General features: G+C 40.9%; 1 protein-coding gene across 2 annotated transcripts in view; it reads right to left on the reverse strand.

Annotated features, from left to right (window-relative positions):
- The window catches only part of LOC121320568 (TGF-beta-activated kinase 1 and MAP3K7-binding protein 3-like), a 45,574-nt gene extending 42,122 nt beyond the window's left edge, over window positions 1–3,452 (reverse strand). Inside the window, exons 1-2 of one of the 2 annotated variants that reach the window (XM_041259000.1) lie at window positions 3,327–3,452; window positions 2,590–2,840 (exon numbers count right to left, since the gene is read on the reverse strand). The gene's annotated coding sequence lies outside the window, so the exon portion shown is untranslated. The remainder of the gene's footprint in view (window positions 1–2,589; window positions 2,841–3,326) is intronic. The other variant, XM_041259001.1, reaches the window with a different exon arrangement.
- Window positions 3,453–6,000: the final 2,548 nt, after the last annotated feature.

The raw sequence follows: 6,000 nt of genomic DNA on the forward strand, positions 1-6,000 counted from the left end.
ATACATTGTGAAAAGTGTTGAATTTAAATCAAGGGAAGTAATGTCAAAACTGTACAATGCACTAGTAAGACCTCATCTTGAATATTGTGTGCAGTTCTGGTCACCTCGCTATAAAAAAGATATTGCTGCTCTAGAAAGAGTGCAAAGAAGAGCGATCAGAATTATTCCAGGCTTAAAAGGGGTCACAAATTGAGATTAGACAAAGGGGCATTCAGAACAGAAAATAGGAGGCACTTTTTTACACAGAGAATTGTGAGGGTCTGGAATCAACTCCCCAGTAATGTTGTTGAAGCTGACACCCTGGGATCCTTCAAGAAGCTGCTTGATGAGATTTTGGGATCAATAAGCTACTAACAACCAAACGAGCAAGATGGGCCGAATGGCCTCCTCTCATTTGTAAACTTTCTTATGTTCTTATGTTCTAAAGACAAATAGAGAACTGGTTTTATTTAGTTTTACTTTAAAAATGGTAATTGAAAAAGACAAAGTTTTTTGTGGTGTAGATATACTTATGTATAACTTCTATTATGCATGTACAAATAGTTCATCAAAAAATCTACAGTACTGAACCTTTAAAAAAGTGTGTGATGCTATTTGTCTAGCAAAAAATGTTACAATACAAGCGCAAGACATAGGCTACATGTTTGGGATGATGCAAGACAAGATGGTAAGATACACGAGCCGATTACAGGTCACACAGTGAACTTATCAACAGCTTTATACTTAGAGTAACACAGACTTGGGTTAATGCAGAAACAACTGGAGTATATGATCAATCAGCCAATAGATTTTTGTCCCCCCTCCATTAATGTTGAAACAGATTTTAACATATAACAATATTGCAAAGTAGGCATGATTAGCACAGATCAAAAGGTTATAGGTTTTGATAAAAATGGCTAATACTAAGACTACTGGAGCTCATGATGACACCTCAGTTTAATTCTATTTAGCAACACAGGTATGCAAGAACACACTACTGTCATTTATCCAATGACAAACCTAAAGTAGGGTGGGAGGGCATTGGTTGTGGGGAGACAAAGACATTGCACTTGATTTTCATGTAAAAAAAAAAAAAAAAAAACCCTGCTTTAACCTAGTATGCAGCCTGTCAGTGTCCTGGTTCAATAATAAATAAATCATTACCCAAGGGATCACAGTCAGCTGTACGCCAACTAGCTAGCTCCTGCTGGAGACTAGCCACAACAGCCAATGAAATCTTAGTACTGCACCATTGAGCACCATGGAAACAAAGGAATTGCTACAGAACTCATTGTACCACAATCTCAAAACTTTAATGAGTGTATCACTTATGAAATAATTCAACAGGAAATACAATTAGTAAAATAATTAATGGGTACCTCTGGTACGATAAATGTACAGCCCTGTACGAAGCTAAAAGATATTTCATGCAAGTAAGGCTACTGAAACTATTTTAAATTAGGCAAAAGAAAAACTGATACTTGTTAACAACGGCAACATTTGCTCCCTGAAAATGACAACCAAATGATCACTTTACTCAGTTTTACTCTACCATCCAACACAATCTAAATAATACTATCAGAAAGGTTTACCAATACAAATTATAATGCATCACACTCTGCATTGTAATCTTCGCAGACCATTCTGCAAGTTCCCACATTCAATAAAATACCCCTACAATAATGAAAAAAATCTGTTCCAGCAGTACTCTGCAACACCAACTAAAACTGGCTGCACAGGTAAAGAACTGTGTAGCTAATCAAATTAAAGTCAGTCTTACTAACGCAATGCACTTAAAGATGACACTTTGACATACCACAATACAAGTTATCGATACTGTATGCAGGCTATCTTGGTGCATCAGTGGCATGTTCTAAAGACAGACCCAACATCCAAGACTCTGAATCTGAAACGCCTTTAATGCATCACGCAAGTATTATTCCTACACACTGTACTTAAACGCATTAGGTGTCCCATCATTAGTAACTTTAAGCCATTGTCAATCGTTCATGGAAAAGCAGGCTAGTTTTACATGTCAGCTACAGACACAATGTGGCATGGGTAATTCTACTGTAGTTTGCTAGTGTATCTGCCATGAAAATAAGACAAGCTGCCACGTAATAGAGAAGATAAATTTGTAGCATGCTTTCTGTCAACGACTAGTATACTAGCTTTCACAGTTTGTACTCGGTTGTGCAATGTCAAGCTAGCTACAACCACTTCATTGTTGACACATTAACGGCTACTGTCACCGCCCGTGGCATACTTCTTTAGACAAAGGTGGGTCTTTCAGAAGCCAGATAGATGTCGGATTTATATCCAGGTAGACAAATCATTTAATACAAGTCGATTTCCTCAAGAAAAAAGTGCTGTCACTTGTAATGTGGATGATAGTAAACATTACGCAGCTCTGGATAACCACAGCCTCCTAGACAACAGCAACAATAATAATACTACTAAAAAGCAGCGACTCGTACACCCACCATTAACCCAGCAGTGAGACAGTACTGAGCAATGTAATGCTGATGTCTGAAAAGGCGGAGATAATCACGGTCCCCCCCCCCTCCCCTCCCTAGTACAAAGCAATTACTACAAAAGTACCCTTCTTACCGTCTGCTCACTCTCTCCCGCCTGGCATGGTTCGAGGTCGACCGCAGGCAGTGCACAAGGGTGGGTTTCCCCCCCGGTGCCGCGGCGGCTCTGCTCTGTTGTTAAATCTTTCCGGTTCGGCTCGGGACTTTATACCGGTTCTTGAATCCCTTAGGCCTCGAACCAACATCAACCAGATTACAATATGGCGACCGGGAAGAGGGGCACTATCGCGAGATAAAACAGATACCCGGAAGACAACAAAAACCTGTCTGGATGGTGAGAAAAAAAAAAAAAAAAAAAAAAACCGGAGTGAGCCCGGCTATCACAGACTTGGCTTGTACCAGTAGATAAAAAGAAAGCGATAAAAGGGTGCATTGTGTCCAAACAGGTGTGTGTGTGTGTGTTTAAATCACTAACATATCCAGAAGCACAGGCGGTACTTAAATGAACACAAGTGCTGATCGTCTTATTATTTTAAACTACAGGTTTAAACATACTCATTGATAGATGAAAGGGTAGCCGTGTTAATCCAGATATTACAGACAAAGAGAAGGAGATGTGATACCTTTTATTCGACTAACTAAACAAAAAATAATCACAAGATTGTGATACATTTTTGTTTATTTAGTTAGTCCAATAAAAGGTATCACTTCTCATTCTCTTTGTCTAAACATGTGAAACCTTTTGAAAGGCCCTTGATAATATTAGCTGCGTCCAGCTAATTTTGTTTTGGCTTTTTCATCATAGCTACATACCTTAAAATGTGATGTACAGTCCCCACTGCTGCATGTAAACTAGTTACATGTTTATTGATATCGAGAAACGTTTAACCAAGGGTGTAAATTGTAAGGATTAAGGGACCACTACAAAAGCCATTAAATTACCTTACCAACAAACAGAAATACGGAAATCCTGTTGTTTAGGAAAGATCATTGTTATTTGACATGACTCAGAAGAAGATTGCTGTTGCTTACCTTAAAATTAGTACCCTGACATCTGGTGGCTAGAAAAGAGTGGTGCATACACTACAGCTGTGGTTCCCTTTCAATTCGAAGATGACCACCAACGACATTATCTATGGAATATGCCTGCCCATTGGGTAGGTAATTGCTGAGTTCTCTATACCAGAGTTGCCGGTAGCCCCCTTCCTGGGATGATGCACTTGGTCCCTCCCACCGAGGGATTAAAACCGTCACCCTGAGGAAGCAATTTCTCTTTTTCCTTCTCAAGACGGTACGGTAAGACCTCTGTGTTGAGCTGAGCGTGTTGATAGAAAATAATTTCTCATGTCGATTGTATTTCCCTTGCATTCGTACTGAAAGCTGACTTGACGCTTTCCAGGAATCAACGACTCAGAAAAAAGACAGAGCCTTTCGCCTTTCTGTCTTTCAGCAGCTTCCTCGCTTGCGTGTTGGGCCGCTCTTTGTTATCTGTCTGCCGTATGTGAGCGACTGCCTGTGCAGTAACCCGTGAGTGGTTGTCTCTTTCTTTCTTGAGAGTACGCAGTTCCTCCACGGGGCTTGGCCTTGCCGCATCCCCGCTGTTGAGTGACTCTTCCAGCCATGCTCTCCTCCACTGGACTAGGCCTTGCCAGATCCCCGCTTTCAAGTAGACCTCACTGGCTGCGTAGGCCCACCCACCTCAGTGAGTCGAGCCTTGTAAACAGTGTTCTCTCCCCTATCTATTCTACCGTGGTTTCTCTGTCAGCTCCAACTCGCCAACCTCAGCTTCGGCCCTTGTGCCCCCCTAGTGCATGCTACGAGCTGCTAGACCCCATTTTTGGCACACCGGCTGCATTACTGCCGCGCTTGTACCTCGGACACCTGGTTGCTCGCCACCGTGCACCACGGTTACCCACTTCAGTTCCACTGGTTGATCTGTTCCCAGTCGCGGGAGGGAACAGTGGCCGACACGGCGGTTGTGACAGAGCATCTAACGAAGCTGGGCCTCACCATCAACAATGGCTCACACCGCTGAAGTGGATGATGTACTTGGGGCTCTGGCTGGACTCCAGTACGTCGGTGCACAGTCTCAACTGCGTATGATGGAGCTGGCTTGCCCCGACCTGGGAGGGTAGCTGCACATACCACTAGAGGGTTATCTACATCATGGGCCCTCACTGTCTGACATTTGTACTGCGGCTAGCTGGTCTACACCGCATACTTTCTTCAGGTTCTACCTTCTTAATTTGGTAGATCCTTCCCTGTCTTCATTAGGCACGAGGGTCCTTGAGGTTGCACCCTCGCACCTCTAACCTTCGGTTAATTACCCTCAATTAGGTGAGTATGAAGTGTCCCTCGTATGCTGCAGTTTCTTCTCCCTTGCGACAGCTCTATATAAATATACTGGTATATACTGCTGGTATATTTTCCCATAGCAATGTTGGTGGTCGTCTTCGAATTGAAAAGGAACGTTAGGTTACATACTGTAACCCTGGTTCCCTGAAAGAGAAGACGACCAGCAACCACAAAGTCGCATTAGTCTTTGTGTTTTAAAGACGAAATTCCTAGTATTTTTTTTTTTTTTGTCCCAAGGCCCCAGGGCATTTCTGTGCAATAAACAGTATAGGTTACTGAAAAATAAACACATTAAAAAATCACTACAATATTAAACCGTAGAGTTACCTTTCTTTGTTTCAATGCGATGGGTGGACCTGTTTCTGTGAGCAAAGTTATTTTAAAAGTGGGGTTTTAACAAATGGTTCTAGTTTACTTTTCATTAACACAAATTTACAGAGAGGGAAAAAAAACTGATTGTTTTATTTTGAGATTGATAATTACAGCAGAACTTGATTTGTGTGAATTAATAACCCATGAGGTACCACCACAGTTGTAGCTACGAAATACAAATCTCCAGCTATAATCTTTATTTATAAAAATGAATGTTTGGATGCTGTTCGCTGATTGGCTGTTGAGGATTTTATTTTTACCGTGCAGAATAGTACAATGCATGCCGAAGCAGTTCAATTAATAAATTATCAATACACAACATATAAACCTCACAATAAATATACACATTGTTGTGAGAGGTCTTTTGAAGTTTTAAATAATGAGTGACGTTCCTTTCGTCACATATGATCTTTTTGGAGACATGACAGTGTACAATCAATCAATCAATCTTTATTTTATATAGAGACTATCATAGTGGACCACCAGCACAAAGCACTTTGAAGTGCACAGAATTGCCAATAGCAAAACCTCTGTTGCAGGGGGAAAAAAAAGCAAGACACAAAGATTTAACAAGTCAACAATTTAATGAAACTGAAGAAAACAAAAATGCTTCAGCAGCTGGTGTTTTTATTGATTTGATGAAACATAAAGACATGGTAATCGATTTAAAAACAGTTGGTCTTGAAAATCTAAACGGTTTGCTATGATAATGCTATATGCTTCAGGACATAATTCAGCTGCTCAAGCAGTGGTACAGTGT

This window comes from Polyodon spathula, chromosome 9 (assembly GCF_017654505.1).
Source record: "Polyodon spathula isolate WHYD16114869_AA chromosome 9, ASM1765450v1, whole genome shotgun sequence".
In the NCBI taxonomy this organism is placed as follows: Eukaryota; Metazoa; Chordata; class Actinopteri; order Acipenseriformes; family Polyodontidae; genus Polyodon; species Polyodon spathula.